The following is an 18,184-nucleotide window of genomic DNA, read 5'->3' as shown; positions in this document are numbered from 1 at the left end:
ATTCGCATCAGTTCAAATATATTTATTACACATGGAATTCCTACACGAAACTAAACGATGTCTTGTAGCAGTTGTTTTTTTTTTTCGTCCTTTTAAGATTGTAACGTTCGGTATGGGGCAGCCAAACCAGCTGCCAACATTGCCCTACTTTTATTGAAACCAACCGAGAACTCTTTTTAGTATCCTCGTTATTCCCCTAAGTGCAATTGTCTGGATCTCTTTTGCACTTGGTTCTCCATGAATATTAGTTAGGTAGAACTTCAGTTTCTTCTTCATAAGCCCTGCAGCATAACAAGTGGTATGATTGATATCTCCCTAAGATTCCAGTTCCTTTTCATATCATACATGGGACCTTTATATTTGGTCTGTTTCTCTCTTTCAGCTCTGTTCAGACCTCCATCATTAGGGACACTCACTTCAATTAATGTTGTCATTCTTTCTGACTTATTCCATAGTAGTTTTTTTTTTAATTTTCCTTTGAAGATTGTAATGCTGGGTATGGGGCAGCCAAACCTACTGCCAACATTGCCCTGCTTTTTATTGAACCCAACCGAGAGCTCTTTTTAGTATCCTCGTTGTTTGAATCTCTTTTGCACTTATCACCAGGAAAAGCAGTGTGTACATATGCATTTTAGATGCCTTCTTGTAACCCAGACGAATAAACATATTCGTCTGTTTGGCATGAGGTAAAAGGGAAACATACCTTATTCATAGTCGCTGTTGTCCAATGATTATTCTTTCTTTGAAATCGTGTTTTTCGGATACTTTCATTTCTCAAGAAACGCCATAACGCCAAGATATAATTCATAGATCTTCCCCCCGAGTTTGCCACGTTAAATTTTTTTCTACACCTGCTCTAGTTGATTCAGCAAATGCTTCCACGGACCGCAGAGAAAACATTTCTTCCAAGCTAATATCCAATCAGTGTAGTATTCACCCGCTCTTTAATTGACAAGTCACTGACTGATTTGTGTGTCGTGAATATATAACGACCACGTTTTTTTTTGTTAGTCATCGTACGTCACGAATCCAGGTCAGTAATTTTGGTAAATTATTTTTGTAATTAAATCCCAAATCTTTTATTATATAGATATTTAACTGCTTTCACTAAATTTCAACCCTATTTTATTATCTTAGAACTCTGTAAATAATATTGTTTCAATATCTGTCACATTTCAATAACATTCCCCCGCCATTGAAAACATCCATTTCCATAAAATTTTAACATACCACACCGCAATATTTTGTTTTCCTGCTCCATCGGGTAATTCGACTCCATCCGGGAGCCACAATATCCAACAGTTATAGAAATCATTCTTACTTGATTTTTGTTTCATGAAAACTTGTTCAAATATAAACAATAAACGCCAGCTGCAATGCAACCGCTTCTGTACAAACTGGAATTAAATGGTGATGCAATTCCGACATCAAAATGTAACAAAGAAGCACCCAAAAGACATGTCTAGAAGTGTAAGCCATTTTGAGTTTCAGAACAGTTTCAGATGGTTCGCTGTTACACACAAGTCCTGGGAGGTGACTTGTTTGTAGTAGACAGTTCCACAGAACAAAATATTCTTACCGTGTCGAAACCCGGGAAAGAACACGTGAAATTGCTCCAGAAAAGGCTTAATATTTATGAAGCAATTCTGGTTTCTGATTGGGTTGTAGCAGAATGTGAATTAATTTGATTCGTCAGTTCTTAACAGCATCGTTTATAAATAGAATAGTCCGACTGTATGGGATAATACCCCATTACTTCTCCAAAATATTGCAACAACATGGTTAGCAAACAATCCGCATGGTGAACCATAATTGTAAGAATAAACATTATTACAAAGAAATAATAGCTTTAAATCTAAAAAAAAAAATTCTTAATACAATATAAATGCTACAGGCAATTGAAGAGGTCATAAATTTATTTTACGCCAACTTTTATCTGGATTTTTTTACTACTCTTATCATCTTAAGTATTTTTTAATAACGTTTTGGCCGATGAAACCTCCGACTTTCTTCATGTATAACGGGTCGAACTCGGAAACGAGAGCATTCTATCATCGTGTATTAAAAATGAAGAGTTCGGTTCTAAATTCCCTACATACTAATGAGTACGACAGAAAGGTGTTCGAGTTACACAAAGTACACTTGCCGGCTGTCGAGGCTTACATTGGCCTGAGAAATGTGAGAATAACATTCAAGATGAGAACAGTAATCCAAATAATTTAAATAATACGAATAATCATTCTTGAATTATAAATCTGGAAACAATAACATCCAATAATGTTCGAATATTGTAACGTTGTACAGATTACCTAATGGTTCCAAATAATCTTCTGTGATTTGTTCTCAAAGAAAAGAAAATCTAGTCGTTTTTTTTTTAGTTGAGAGAAAAGGCATTTATTAAAGGTAATTTTATCACCAAACCACTGACACCTAAATTTTCAGACCAGCGAGAATATAGGGACCATCCTTCTCACATCAATTAATTTTCCTAATCCGCCACGACACACGATTTTGTTAAAGGTTCAGACGGCTAACAAGTCCTGTATCTTGTTTAAGAGTTCCTCTCGCATCGACACGTGCTTAAAAGTCCTGGCATGTCGTCACCTGATTCAAAAAATCTCTTGCCTGGAACGCAGAACCACACGCGCCATTTCTCCCCGTTTTCTTTCTTTCATCTTCTTCCTCTGTGACGTCACCTCGTGTCACGGCTCTGTCATTTGCATACGTGAGATTTCGTTGCTACTACATACGTGTTTGCGCCTTCATTACAATATAGGTTAGTGAAAATATCAGAATTTAGTTTTAACTGTAGTAAAAGTCATGCTAAGAATCGCATTGTTCTTATAATCCAGAAATGGTTATTCTCTAAATGATTTCAAATCGCATCTCAGATGTTTCAACACTTGGAGGCTGACTTTCTACAATTTATTTTGTGTATCACGATCGATACAATATCGCACATTATCTCAGGAATCATTAGATAAGAAAGGATAGATGCGTCCATTAAATTTGCACAGCAACGATGTGCATGCTTTTTTTTTCAGAATGAATCGTGACAGACCGACGTACTGACGGACAGATACCCTTAGAAAGATGCTTGGCCGTATCTGACAAAATATTACAATCAGAAATAAAGATGTTAAAACCAACAATCAAGTGCTTCAATCTTTCATATTTCACATCGTATAACATGAATTTCTTTTGTTAGCACATCGTATTTTTAAATTATAGAAATATTCATTTTTTTTTAAACTCTTTTTCGCCCGAAACAACGCCTATTACTTAATGGAACATAGGAGGCTATTATTTGGGATCGTGTCTACCAGGGCACTGTGCGGAGTTGAGCAGCGAGATGTCTGTTCATATTATATTTGAACTTCTGCAAATTAGTAATCATGGAAGCAGAAAACTGAGAGGTAATTCCACAATCTAGCAGTCCGAGGGAAGAAACTATTAGAGTGAAGAAGTGGGATTTTGCTGTTTTTCGGCTTAGTTGGAAGTATGTACATTGAATCCATTAGAGCGCATTATATTACTCGTAAAACATGTACAGGGATGCGGATAAAGGTTGGAGCTTCACCGATAGTGCGGAACCAATTAGATTTGAGACTTCTGTTTTTTTTATTTGTCTGTGAATGAGACACTAGTGGTAAATGCAACATCCGAGATGTAGCACAAATAGTCCATGGCTTGACGAAGTGTGGCTTTATAAAGATATAGGATAATCTTTGGTGTTAGTAATTTTCTAGTACGGCAGAGGAACCCCTCTATTTTGCAGCAGCAGCCTTGGCAATATCTTCAATGCATTTGTTCCAATTCATGTTTCCTTTGAATGTTTCTCAATAAAAAAAGTTGCAACCCTTATTGTTGCATTTTAAGATTTCAAGTTGAAACAAAAGGTAATTATTAACGGCCGTTTTATCACCAAACGACGGGCACGTAATTTTTAAGCTAGCAACAATATGGCCGCATCCCCGCGCCTCTCTCAGGTTAAATGATCGTTTCCTAGCTCGCCCCACGGCACACGGCCATCCGATCATTTTTTGTTAACAAGTCGGATTGCATTTTGTTTTAAACGTTCCTCTCGCATCGACATTTGCTTCGAAATTGCTGTCGCTGTCGCCGCCATGTGAATTCAAGTCGCTTTCCTTTCCTTTCCCTTCTCATCCTGCATCACAGCTAGGTCATTTGTATACGTGAAATGTCGCTGCTGCTGCTACTGCATACGTGTTCGTGGCTTCGTTACATCTATCTGTCATCCTCCATTTTTGAAAGTGCATCTTCTCCAAGACGCAAGGTCGAGAGCAAGGTATGAGGGTCAAATAATCTTTCATGGGCTGTTGTTTTATTTACTTGTAAGTCGGTAAAACCTAAGCTAAGGTGTCAAATTGAAAAAAAATTGGAACTTGGCAGGCATAAGTCGACTGGAAGTGTTCTTGTGAGCATGCGTAAATATACATTTATTCTTTAAAGTCCCTTCATTAAAAAACAACAACAAAAACTATCACTTATTTGTCTGACGATAACTCCAACGTTAATGAACAAGGCTGGGGCTATAAAGTTTTGATTTCAATTCTACCTAGTAGCACCCAACTCATATTTTATTTTACTTTTGGAATAACTAGTATATATTGAGCATAATATAATAATCAATAGATAATTTACTATGTAAAAATAAATACCAAATCTGTATAAATTAAAATGTTATATTTCAAGTTTAATTAGTCCATAATTCTTTTCTTTTTTCTATACTGCTTAGAGAAGGAGAAGAATTCCAGATATATCTACTATTATAAAATTATTTAAACAGATATTGTTATTTCGAAAAGTTTTATATTGTGATAGAAAATATCATGTAATAAGATTTTTTGGTTGTTTTTGATTTTACGACATATCAACCCTTTTCAGGTTATTTAATGCCGAATACAGTGATTTTGAAGAAAAGTTTTTAATAAAATATATTTGTTTTTGTTTTTTTCAGGTCGGTTTCTATTTAACCCATAGTTAGGACCCTAACAGGTACTACCACTCCGGGTCATAGTGAACCTGGGAGCAATGGCAATTAAAGGGTGGCTCCACACTCCCCAAAGCCCGCAAGCTGGGGCCTCGCCATCGGATATAGATTAAGGTCATATCCAGGACCCACGGAATAAGAAAATTTTAAATAGAAAATCTATGCACTGAAGTAAAATTCTCAGTGCTTTGCGGAAGAGTGGTAGTAGATTCTTGTATGAGTAAAAGTCACGCCGACTCACTGTATAGTGATTTAAGTTAAACGGTAAAATCGAGTTATTTAACCATATCTTTATATTGCATTTTGAAACTAAACATACAAATGAACTGGTATGGAATTAAAGTAAACAAACGAATAAGCATACATATAGATTTTTCCTTTTTTATTTTTTCAAGACAGAGAAGCATACCAAGTATATCTACTACTACTACTACTACTACTACTGCGGCTACTACTACTACTGCTACTACTGCTACTACTACTACTACTACTACTACTACAAAAACCACAGGAGAGTATAGGTTTTGTGTACATAATCAAGCAGAGATTCGTATTCTTACATCCGTTGGGAACGAAAGATAACTTTTCCGTCGTCCATTTTTTTTTAAAAATTATTTTTCCTTTTCACGCGTGAAACGAAATACAATGCTCGAGAACGAAAAATATTTTTGGTTTTGTGAAGCTGAAACCCCGGAGAAAACGTTTGAAATGAATCTCAGAAATTCATCTCATTTTAATCCGATTCGTTTTATCTTCCGAATAAACATTAATTCCATGTGATGTACAGAATTTCACTGTTTGTGTTTGGCCCGAAGGTAATTTCAAATGAATCACACCCAATCACGAGATTCTCCTTCTATTGATTGCGCTTCTTCAGAAAAATGACGTTAACAACTAAATTAATGCGAGTTTGAAATACAGCGAAGCATAAAAATATAACTAACATTGCATTATTTGATTTAGAATAAAGATGTTTTGATTTTATTTCATGAATAATATTAAATTTTATTTGATTAAAACATGTTTCTTTTTTAGTTTTTCGCTTCGAAGAGTGTCCGTTACTTTATAGAATATTCCCATCGATAAAGAAATTGTTTTGTTAAAATATTCTTTTCGCGTATTTTTTTAATAAAAAAAATATATCAATAATTTTTATACATTTTAAATTTCAATGATTTTCTTTATTTTTGCTTCGTTTATTTTTTCATCTAATTATGTCCCTTTTCTATCGTATTTATTTTTCACAATCTTGAGTTCACTAAGAATACCGAACGAACATGAATGACCGGTCGAAAAATGCAGGCATCAAGCAGATTTCTAAACTTGTTACTCAGAAGTTTCAGCCATATTGGCCTATTAGTTTCCGAAAAAGAAAACGTTTAGAGTAAACGTGATATTGTTGTGACTAATCTATATTATTTCCTACTAGCGGGACATGTGGAAATTCCACAGGGGACACATTCATAGGTAATATATTGTGGCATAATGACGAGCGCCCCTGTTGGGGGGGACTTCTACATTAATGTACAAGAACCTTGTGCCTAACTTGTATGTACTTGTGAGGTACAGATGTGTTAAGCAGGTGCTTTGAGATTTTGAAAATGTTAGAATATATCAATCTCGGATGACTCGAGCAAAGAATAACAGTTTATTTATAATATTGAACAAAGTCAAAAGGATTTGTGACCTTAGAATTTGAAAGGTCAAACCCAAAAGAACTCATGATGGGATACAAAAACAAAACAATATTTAAACGTTATGTATGAATGTCCCCCCTCTCTCTCTCTCTTTCTCTATTTCTCTCTTTCACTCCCTTTTTCTCTCTTCCTTCATTAAAAGAGAGAATTAAATATAATTGTTTTAAAACAGTTGACACTTACATTATGGGTCGACGGATGCGACATAGCAGTTTAGCTGCATGCGTCTGGTTTCAATTGGTCTTTATAAAAATTTGCTCCGCCAGTGTTAAACGTAAAATAAATGATATATTTCAATAAAAATGCATTTGTTCGCTATTTTTGTACAAGCGTTCAATTTCAGCACGAGGTCCCAGCCAGTAATGCCGACGATAGAAATGTTGTCTGTAACGATGCCATGAAGAGTTAAGAAGCGACCCACGCCAGCCGGTTATGTCTGGCGACATATCGACCCGTTGCGTTGATGTTTCCATGTGCCTATCGTTTGATATCCTGTCTAACACCCGAGGAGCTGGTTTCGTTCCCAGGACGTTCCTAAACAAAGTAACTCTCCCCGGGAAACGATAGTATCATATATTGATGTTGGCATTCTGTAGATGTGTAAATGGAGACGCTCTGATATTATTGTAGCTCTTTTGTTAAAACTGCAAAAATATGTATCTAAGCCCGGCACCGCCCGTAAAGTACGCTTAAATATTATATTTTAATTCTTGCAGATTTCGTATATATTATTATAGAGTTAATGTTCTATCGATTTTTATATATTATAAAGTTGCGAGTTACAAAATAAGAAAAATATATCTATATGACTTGGGGTGCATCAGCTTGGATCGAAACCAAAACTCATGAAAAAAATGTATATATATATACATACATATATATATATATATATATATATATATATATATATATATATATATATATATATATATATATATATATATATATATATATAACTTGAGTTCCTTCAGCTATAATCGAAAACGAAGTCAAAACTGATGAAGAATTCTTGATAAAATTATTTATAAGAAAAATAGATTACTGGAGTGCCATCAACTATAATCAAAACCGAAATCAAAGCGTATGAAGAATTCTTAGTAAAATTATTTATTACAAGAAATGAAATTCTATAACAATTAAATGACAGTCACTCGGATGTAAGCGTTACACACAAAATAAATAGCACACATGCTATCCTATTAATATATAGAAGAATACCTAAATATGTATCGAACGGATACCATAATACTTAATTCGCTGTACTTTATCGTATCAAAGATTCAAACACAATTTCAACCAGGTCGGCCTAGTAATTCCGAGAAAGGTTCGAGAATAATTTTAGCAATGTGGTGATTACTTCGTATTATCCCTAGTAGTGAGTCGAACGGATTCTATAAGACTTACTACGCAGCAGCTTATTATAACAAAAGTCGATGCAAAATTTAAGCGAGCTTCGCTCAATAGTTTCCGAGAAAAAGTAGGAGTATGTATTCTGATGACTAATCCCTATTAATCTGTAACTTTTCATCAAACGGATTCTATAATACCTAGTTCGCTGCATCTTGTCATAAACATTAACATAGTCGAGTCTGGTGAATATTAATAATATTGAATTAATATATTTGATTATTTAAATAAAATATGAAATTGTTTGAATGCTTTCAAGTGAATTTAACAATATACAAATGAATGCATCACCATAATATAATAATAAAACCAATGTTTTATCAATAATATTAAAACCAACGTTTTATCAATAATATTATAAAATAAAACCAATGTTTTATCAATAATATTATAATAATAAAACCAATGTTTTATCAATAATATTATAATAATAAAACCAATGTTTTATCAATAATATTATAATAATAAAACCAATGTTTTATCAATAATATTATAATAATAAAACCAATGTTTTATCAATAATATTATAATAATAAAACCAATGTTTTATCAATAATATTATAAAATAAAACCAATGTTTTATCAATAATATTATAAAATAAAACCAATGTTTTATCAATAATATTATAATAATAAAACCAATGTTTTATCAATAATATTATAAAATAAAACCAATGTTTTATCAATAATATTATAATAATAAAACCAATGTTTTATCAATAATATTATAATAATAAAACCAATGTTTTATCAATAATATTATAATAATAAAACCAATGTTTTATCAATAATATTATAATAATAAAACCAATGTTTTATCAATAATATTATAATAATAAAACCAATGTTTTATCAATAATATTATAATAATAAAACCAATGTTTTATCAATAATATTATAATAATAAAACCAATGTTTTATCAATAATATTATAATAATAAAACCAATGTTTTATCAATAATATTATAATAATAAAACCAATGTTTTATCAATAATATTATAAAATAAAAGCAATGTTTTATCAATAATATTATAAAATAAAACCAATGTTTTATCAATAATATTATAAAATAAAACCAATGTTTTATCAATAATATTATAATAATAAAACCAATGTTTTATCAATAATATTATAATAATAAAACCAATGTTTTATCAATAATATTATAATAATAAAACCAATGTTTTATCAATAATATTATAATAATAAAACCAATGTTTTATCAATAATATTATAAAATAAAACCAATGTTTTATCAATAATATTATAAAATAAAACCAATGTTTTATCAATAATATTATAATAATAAAACCAATGTTTTATCAATAATATTATAAAATAAAACCAATGTTTTATCAATAATATTATAATAATAAAACCAATGTTTTATCAATAATATTATAATAATAAAACCAATGTTTTATCAATAATATTATAATAATAAAACCAATGGTTTATCAATAATATTATAAAATAAAACCAATGTTTTATCAATAATATTATAATAATAAAACCAATGTTTTATCAATAATATTATAAAATAAAACCAATGTTTTATCAATAATATTATAATAATAAAACCAATGTTTTATCAATAATATTATAATAATAAAACCAATGGTTTATCAATAATATTATAATAATAAAACCAATGTTTTATCAATAATATTATAATAATAAAACCAATGTTTTATCAATAATATTATAATAATAAAACCAATGTTTTATCAATAATATTATAATAATAAAACCAATGTTTTATCAATAATATTATAAAATAAAACCAATGTTTTATCAATAATATTATAAAATAAAACCAATGTTTTATCAATAATATTATAATAATAAAACCAATGTTTTATCAATAATATTATAATAATAAAACCAATGTTTTATCAATAATATTATAAAATAAAACCAATGTTTTATCAATAATATTATAATAATAAAACCAATGTTTTATCAATAATATTATAAAATAAAACCAATGTTTTATCAATAATATTATAATAATAAAACCAATGTTTTATCAATAATATTATAATAATAAAACCAATGTTTTATCAATAATATTATAATAATAAAACCAATGTTTTATCAATAATATTATAAAATAAAACCAATGTTTTATCAATAATATTATAAAATAAAACCAATGTTTTATCAATAATATTATAATAATAAAACCAATGTTTTATCAATAATATTATAATAATAAAACCAATGTTTTATCAATAATATTATAATAATAAACCCAATGTTTTATCAATAATATTATAATAATAAAACCAATGTTTTATCAATAATATTATAATAATAAAACCAATGTTTTATCAATAATATTATAATAATAAAACCAATGTTTTATCAATAATATTATAATAATAAAACCAATGTTTTATCAATAATATTATAAAATAAAACCAATGTTTTATCAATAATATTATAAAATAAAACCAATGTTTTATCAATAATATTATAATAATAAAACCAATGTTTTATCAATAATATTATAATAATAAAACCAATGTTTTATCAATAATATTATAAAATAAAACCAATGTTTTATCAATAATATTATAATAATAAAACCAATGTTTTATCAATAATATTATAAAATAAAACCAATGTTTTATCAATAATATTATAATAATAAAACCAATGTTTTATCAATAATATTATAATAATAAAACCAATGGTTTATCAATAATATTATAATAATAAAACCAATGTTTTATCAATAATATTATAATAATAAAACCAATGTTTTATCAATAATATTATAATAATAAAACCAATGTTTTATCAATAATATTATAATAATAAAACCAATGTTTTATCAATAATATTATAAAATAAAACCAATGTTTTATCAATAATATTATAAAATAAAACCAATGTTTTATCAATAAGATTATAATAATAAAACCAATGTTTTATCAATAATATTATAATAATAAAACCAATGTTTTATCAATAATATTATAAAATAAAACCAATGTTTTATCAATAATATTATAATAATAAAACCAATGTTTTATCAATAATATTATAATAATAAAACCAATGTTTTATCAATAATATTATAAAATAAAACCAATGTTTTATCAATAATATTATAAAATAAAACCAATGTTTATCAATAATATTATAAAATAAAACCAATGTTTTATCAACAATATTATAAAATAAAACCAATGTTTTATCAATAATATTATAATAATAAAACCAATGTTTTATCAATAATATTATAATAATAAAACCAATGTTTTATCAATAATATTATAAAATAAAACCAATGTTTTATCAATAATATTATAATAATAAAACCAATGTTTTATCAATAATATTATAAAATAAAACCAATGTTTTATCAATAATATTATAAAATAAAACCAATGTTTTATCAATAATATTATAATAATAAAACCAATGTTTTATCAATAATATTATAATAATAAAACCAATGTTTTATCAATAATATTATAAAATAAAACCAATGTTTTATCAATAATATTATAAAATAAAACCAATGTTTTATCAATAATATTATAAAATAAAACCAATGTTTTATCAATAATATTATAAAATAAAACCAATGTTTTATCAATAATATTATAATAATAAAACCAATGTTTTATCAATAATATTATAATAATAAAACCAATGTTTTATCAATAATATTATAAAATAAAACCAATGTTTTATCAATAATATTATAATAATAAAACCAATATTTTATCAATAATATTATAAAATAAAACCAATCTTTTATCAATAATATTATAAAATAAAACCAATGTTTTATCAATAATATTATAAAATAAAACCAATGTTTTATCAATAATATTATAATAATAAAACCAATGTTGTATCAATAATATTATAATAATAAAACCAATGTTTTATCAATAATATTATAAAATAAAACCAATGTTTTATCAATAATATTATAATAATAAAACCAATGTTTTATCAATAATATTATAATAATAAAACCAATGTTTTATCAATAATATTATAATAATAAAACCAATGTTTTATCAATAATATTATAATAATAAAACCAATGTTTTATCAATAATATTATAAAATAAAACCAATGTTTTATCAATAATATTATAATAATAAAACCAATGTTTTATCAATAATATTATAAAATAAAACCAATGTTTTATCAATAATATTATAAAATAAAACCAACGTTTTATCAATAATATTATAATAATAAAACCAATGTTTTATCAATAATATTATAAAATAAAACCAATGTTTTATCAATAATATTATAAAATAAAACCAATGTTTTATCAATAATATTATAATAATAAAACCAATGTTTTATCAATAATATTATAATAATAAAACCAATGTTTTATCAATAATATTATAATAATAAAACCAATGTTTTATCAATAATATTATAAAATAAAACCAATGTTTTATCAATAATATTATAATAATAAAACCAATGTTTTATCAATAATATTATAAAATAAAACCAATGTTTTATCAATAATATTATAAAATAAAACCAATGTTTTATCAATAATATTATAAAATAAAACTAATGTTTTATCAATAATATTATAAAATAAAACCAATGTTTTATCAATAATATTATAAAATAAAACCAACGTTTTATCAATAATATTATAAAATAAAACCAATGTTTTATCAATAATATTATAAAATAAAACCAATGTTTTATCAATAATATTATAAAATAAAACCAATGTTTTATCAATAATATTATAATAATAAAACCAATGTTTTATCAATAATATTATAATAATAAAACCAATGTTTTATCAATAATATTATAAAATAAAACCAATGTTTTATCAATAATATTATAAAATAAAACCAATGTTTTATCAATAATATTATAAAATAAAACCAATGTTTTATCAATAATATTATAAAATAAAACCAATGTTTTATCAATAATATTATAAAATAAAACCAACGTTTTATCAATAATATTATAAAATAAAACCAATGTTTTATCAATAATATTATAAAATAAAACCAATGTTTTATCAATAATATTATAAAATAAAACCAATGTTTTATCAATAATATTATAATAATAAAACCAACGTTTTATCAATAATATTATAATATAAAACCAATGTTTTATCAATAATATTATAAAATAAAACCAATGTTTTATCAATAATATTATAATAATAAAACCAATGTTTTATCAAAGGAAAATACGAAAAAAAATAATGTCTTCGTATTATTTGGATTCTTCGGACTATTGTTCTCATCTTTAGATCAAGGCCGGGTTTCTTTCTTATAAATCCTTATTTGTAGAACACAAAACCGCGAGGCTGCTTCCCAGCTGACTATAACATGTTCGGTTTCAAGTCCATCATCAGGTGTATTTTGTCAAACTTACTAGTCGCAGAAACCATTGCGTAGTTGATAGTGTTCTCGGCAATATTTAGTTGTCCAAGGTTACAATTCAGCAGGTTTCAGGTTCAGTCCTCAGTACGGGCGATACTCAAAATATAATTGTAAATTATTTAGGACGTGTACAGATTTGTAATTGACGGAACAGCAGCATGTTATCCCCGTGAATCAAATACAGGGCTACGTTTGAAATTCCGTGCAGGTTTTCGAGTTCGAGAGAAATATTCCCGAGTTTGACAGAAAGATTCCCGAGTTCGACAAATCAGAATAAAATCATCTTTTGTCTCATTTAAATTATTCGGACTGTTGTTCTCTTGTTGAGCGTGATTGTCATAACGTTACGGTTGATGTAACCTCGAACTTGGAGATTATATCGACCGAAACTTTATAAAAAAGAAAATCAAGATGAGAACAGTAGTCCGGAAAATATAAATAAAACGAATAATCGCTCCTCGTTCAAAAAAATCAGCAACGTAAAAAAAAATTATGTCTTGTCAAATCCTACCTTGACAGAGTTCAAAATAAACTTCGTAGCTTAGTGGGGGGTAGCCTTTTCTGTCCCCTGCAACCTCTTTCCCACAGGAAAGACGTTGCGAGTCTGCCTCGGCTTTATCGTTATTTTCATGGCAAGTGCTCGTCTGAGCTTCAATTAATGGTCCCCCACGCCAAACTTTCACGAAAAACACTTGTCTAGCCCAAACCACTATCAATAACTTCCCACACTCTTTATCTGTGCCTAAATCTAAATGTAGATTCCATGAACAAAGCTTCTTTCTTAGAACTGCATGCCTGTGGAATTCTCTTCCGTTTGCCTGCTTTTCAGCTGACTACAATCTGATTGTCTTCAAGTCGAACGTAAACAAATTCTTGATGAACCGTCCCTCTAAGTAATCCAATTTACAAAATTTTCACTAATGTTTACTACGCTATAATCACATTGGCTAATATATACCCATTAACCTTACCCTTGAGTGGTCTCCGGGCCTTGATAAGTGGTGATTCTTGTGTAAATAAAAATGACCAAATATGGCAATACCAAATATGTCAGTACCGCTATAATCATCGAAACTATGTTAACTCCCTTGGTTGACAGCTAGTGTCTGGTCGCACGTTCTATGGTCAAATCGAATGGAAAAGCAAAAGCATTTACGTTGCAAAAACACAGCTGCAAATCAGTTACCTTTCCGCGATGTAGCTTGATCGTCTGATAAGGTTCATAAACGAACAAATAATTCAATGTACAACGATATCAAAGCGGGTTCATTGGGTCACTCAAGTTCCTCTTTACAATGCCTTCCCACGGGACAGAGTTAGACAGCAGCGGCGTTTATTTTTTAACGCGGAGAAAAGGAACAAAAATAAAAATTGTCTCAGTCGTGAAGGATCTCTCCTTCACCGAGAGAGAACAAGAAATTGAAGTGCAGCATCTGAAGAACAGATGGTATTTATTTGCTTCCCCACGACAGCAAATTAGACACAAGGTCGTTTTTTAATGTGGAGAGAGGGGGAGGGGGAAGGGAAAAGGGGGCCAGCTGCCGAGAGGAAGGAAATGGGAGCTGGATAGTGAAGGCCATTTGGTATATAGGGTTGCCCCTACATGGACCAAAAGATTACCACAAGGGCAATGGTCTTTGATTGCAGCATCTGGCGGAGCAGATTGTATTTATTTGCTTCCCTACTTAGCAAATTAGGCACAAGGCCGTTTTTTAATGTGGAGAGAGGGAGGGGGGGAAAGGGGACCAGCTCCCGATGGGTGGGAAATGGGAGCTGGATACTGACAATTCGTATGAAGGTTGGTATTTATTTGCTCCCCCACCGAGCAAATTAGGCACAAGGCTGATTTTTAATGTGAGGAGTGAAGGGGAAATGGGGACCAACTCCCCGGGGAGTAGGGGAGCTGGATAGTGATAATGTATATGAAGGGTTGCCCCTACATTGGCCAAGGTCTGATATGTCGGGTTACCCCTCATATGGTCTTTGCTTGCAGTATCTGCCGGAACAGATGGTATTTATTTGCTCCCCCACCGAGCAAATTAGGCATAAGGCCGATTTTTAATGTGAGGAGTTAAGGGGAAATGGGGACCAACTCCCCGGGGAGTAGGGGAGCTGGATGGTGACAATTGGTATGAAGGGTTGCCCCTACATTGACCAAGGTCTTATATGTGGAGTTTTCCCCACATATGGTCTTTGCTTGCAGTATCTGCCGGAACAGATGGTATTTATTTGCTCCCCCACCGAGCAAATTAGGCACAAGGCCAATTTTTAATGTGAGGAGTGAAGGGAGGGGGAAGGGAAAAAGGGGACCAGCTCCCGAGAGGTGGGAAATGGGAGCTGGTTAAAGGTCAGGCATGTGGGGTTTCCCCCACATCTGGTCTTTGCTAGTCATAGCTAGTCATAGCTTGCAGTATCTGCCGGAACAGATGGTGTTTATTTGCTCCCCCACCGAGCAAATTAGGCACAAGGCCGATTTTTAATGTGAGGAGTGAAGGGGAAATGGGGACCAACTCCCCGGGGAGTAGAGGAGCTGGATAGTGACAATTGGTATGAAGGGTTGCCCCTACATTGACCAAGGTCTTATATGTGGGGTCGCCCCCACATATGGTCTTTGCTTGCAGTATCCGCCGGAACAGGTGGTATTTATTTGCTCCCCCACCGAGCAAATTAGGCACAAGGCCGATTTTTAATGTGAGGAGTGAAGGGAGGGGGAAGGAAAAAAGGGGACCAGCTCCCGAGAGGTGGGAAATGGGAGCTGGTTAATGGTCAGGCATGTGGGGTTGCCCCCACATCCGGTCTTTGCTAGTCATAGCTAGTCATAGCTTGCAGTATCTGCCGGAACAGATGGTATTTATTTGCTCCCCCACCGAGCAAATTAGGCACAAGGCCGATTTTTAATGTGAGGAGTGAAGGGAGGGGGAAGGGAAAAAGGGGACCAGCTCCCGAGAGGTGGGAAATGGGAGCTGGTTAAAGGTCAGGCATGTGGGGTTGCCCCCACATCTGGTCTTTGCTAGTCATAGCTAGTCATAGCTTGCAGTATCTGCCGGAAGAGATGGTATTTATTTGCTCCCCCACAGAGCAAATTAGGCACAAGGCCGATTTTTAATGTGAGGAGTGAAGGGAGGGGGAAGGGAAAAAGGGGACCAGCTCCCGAGAGGTGGGAAATGGGAGCTGGTTAAAGGTCAGGCATGTGGGGTTGCCCCCACATCTGGTCTTTGCTAGTCATAGCTAGTCCTAGCTAGTCATAGCTTGCAGTATCTGCCGGAACAGATGGTATTTATTTGCTCCCTCACCGAGCAAATTAGGCACAAGGCCGATTTTTAATGTGAGGAGTGAAGGGAGGGGGAAGGGAAAAAGGGGACCAGCTCCCGAAAGGTGGGAAATGGGAGCTGGTTAATGGTCAGGCATGTGGGGTTGCCCCCACATCTGGTCTTTGCTAGTCACAAGATACTGCAAGCTATGACTAGCTAGGACTACCTAGCTAGTCATAGCTTGCAGTATCTGCCGGAACAGATGGTATTTATTTGCTCCCCCACTGAGCAAATTAGGCACAAGGCCGTTTTTAATGTGAGGTAAAAACCAGCTCCCCTAAAAGTAGGCAAAAAGGGGGCACTCTGGTTACCAAAAATAATAATTGTCCCAGTATAGAGGGTTTCCCCTCCGTTGACTGGTACAAATTATCTTAAGTGCAGCATCTGCCGGAACAGATGGTGTTTATTTGCTCCCCCACCGAGCAAATTAGGCACAAGGCCGATTTTTAATGTGAGGAGTGAAGGGAGGGGGAAGGGAAAAAGGGGACCAGCTCCCGAGAGGTAGGAAATGGGAGCTGGTTAATGGTCAGGCATGTGGGGTTGCCCCCACATCTAGTCTTTGCTAGTCATAGCTAGTCATAGCTTGCAGCATCTGCCGGAACAGATACTACACTTTGATCCTGGCCCGAAGGCCAAGAAGTCTCTTATGGGATTAAGCGCTTGGAACACTCGTCATCTTGTACTCAATTAGCTGAAAATAATGCAAGGTCTGAAAACCGAGTCTATCTATTTTCATGGTAGGTGTTCGACAGAACTTCAATGTTTGGTTCCTATATTATATAGTGCATAGGGGCGCGTTGGAGTGTATCATCATTATCATCATCATCATCAGCAGCAGCAGCAGCAGCAGCAGCAGCAGGGAATGGTTGACTTGCAAAGAGATTAGCAGCAGCAATAGCTGAAAAAAGACATATATGCAAATTACGATGTGTGTGCGAGTTGGCACGACAAGAAAAAGAAGGAGACCACGTGCTCGGGGGAGAAGAAAAGTGCGTATCAAAGAAAATGGACGTATAAAGTCGAGGACGAGAATTGTCCGGCTGTGGCTAGCATGCTGTTGAATGAAGACGATAAGCGATCATGCTAGATGGACATGTGGCCACGAGAGACCTTTTAAGTTGTGTCGAGACGTGAGAGTAACGGTAATAGACGCTTTTGTTGATTTTTATTTCTTTTCTTTGTAACTGCAACATTACACCACTCTGTAAAGCATTTTCAATGGACACTCGTCTAGCTACAACCACTGTAAAAAATTCCCTTACTCATCTGTACCTGAACTGGACGAAAAATCTATAAGCAAGTTTTCTTTCCTATAAATACTTACCTGTAGAACACAATA

Source organism: Euprymna scolopes, chromosome 5, assembly GCF_053919585.1.
Source record: "Euprymna scolopes isolate OS-2025 chromosome 5, ASM5391958v1, whole genome shotgun sequence".
In the NCBI taxonomy this organism is placed as follows: domain Eukaryota; kingdom Metazoa; phylum Mollusca; class Cephalopoda; order Sepiida; family Sepiolidae; genus Euprymna; species Euprymna scolopes.
Note: the sequence above shows the minus strand (reverse complement) of the source record.